The sequence below is a fragment of the Microtus ochrogaster genome, linkage group LG8 (assembly GCF_000317375.1).
Source record: "Microtus ochrogaster isolate Prairie Vole_2 linkage group LG8, MicOch1.0, whole genome shotgun sequence".
Lineage (NCBI taxonomy): Eukaryota > Metazoa > Chordata > Mammalia > Rodentia > Cricetidae > Microtus > Microtus ochrogaster.
In genome coordinates this window covers 6,715,886-6,717,483 of record NC_022033.1, presented here as the reverse complement: position 1 = coordinate 6,717,483, position 1,598 = coordinate 6,715,886, and positions in this window count along the sequence as shown.

Genomic DNA, 1,598 nt, shown 5'->3' with positions numbered 1-1,598 from the left:
TAGCCATGTGGCTTGGTACCTTTTCTCAGTAAAAACTTGCTTCCTCTGCATCAGGCTGGTGACTGTGTCTTTCTGCCTTTCCTCTTCCCAGAATTCTCCTAGTCTGGTTGCCCCACCTATGCTTCCTGCCTGGCTACTGGCCAAGCCAATCAGTGTTTTATTAAACTAATACGAGGGATAAATCTTTACAGTTTACCAGAGCATTCTCCTGCATCACACCCTCTTCCCAGATCACCACTGACTGATGTTCCTAAGGGAGGGCTGCCTCTCCAGCCTCAGTCCAGGAGGCTGGAGTTGGGCTGAGTCTGTAACCACTCGTCACGGACTGGTCACAATAACCAGTGCTACCTGCAAATGAGGTAAGTTAGCCCAACTGCAATGGCTCCCTAAAACTCCTGAGCTGTTAGAAAAGTGTAAACCGAGATGGTGAACCCTAAAATCATTCGAGGTTAGACCCCAAGAGACTCCAGCTAAGGGGAACAAAGCTATGGAATATGCTATGAGAGTCAGGAGACATTGTTGGCGTTGGACTCCTGTCACCGCCATTCAGCCCCTGGACCCTGCTGTACCTGAAGCTGACAGGCCCATGAACTCTTCAATTCTTCAGCCAACTTCTTTTCAATAAAGCCAATCTAAAGTGGGTTCCCTCCCTCTGCACTTGAAATGACCCTAACTCATGCCTTTGCTTCAGGCAAGAATATAAAACAAAGAAAGTCAAAAGCGTGAACCAGAAATTACACAGAAAGGGTTACCAGGGTTCCGGAACACCAGCTGTGTGGCCAGCATCAGGCCAGGCTGCAGCACACACCAGTGTGTGCCTCATGGTGAACTTGGCATAACCACTCTGCCTATCTAGGCGCCACTCAGAACTTCTATATGTTTTTAAGTAAGATAAATAAAGCCCCCAAATTTCCAATACCCAACTCTTTCTCTTGGTTTTTTAAAATGAATTCCGTGTCTGGGTTACCATTCCTTGTGTCAGAGAGAAGAAAAACAGACACGCAGGAGAACTTCCCCATAAATCAATCTTGATTCCATTTCAAAGCCAGCAAGCTTTCCCAAGCATTCCAAAGGTCTCCTTTCTTGAGTGAAATACTACATTTATTTAATAAAGCAGGCAGGATTTACTATCTGGGCACGGGTAAGCACTTTTCATTTTCCACAAGATAGATGGCGGCTGCTGAAGGCTTTCTCTCTCTTTTCAGTTTTACTTTTTTTTTTGTCTTCCCGTCTCTCTTTTGCTATGACTGCACAACCTTCCCATCACAATTGAATTACTGAGCAGAGCCAAAGGGAGATTGTCCCTGTGGGGGTGCTGCGCAGGTTACAGGCTCTATTTCCTTTTAAAGATGGCTTTAAAGAATTAGAAATAAATGTTATCAGCTGTGCCTTTAAATGATGCTGACTTACTACTGTGGTGGAGCTGTACCACTGTCCTCAAGTGTGTGTGTGTGTGTGTGTGTGTGTGTGTGTGTGTGTGTGTGTGACATTGTGTTGTGTATGTGTGTGTTTGTATGTGTATGTGTGTGATTGTGTGTGTGTGAGACATTGTGTTGTGTATGTGTGTTTGTATGTGTATGTGTGTGATTGTGTGTGTG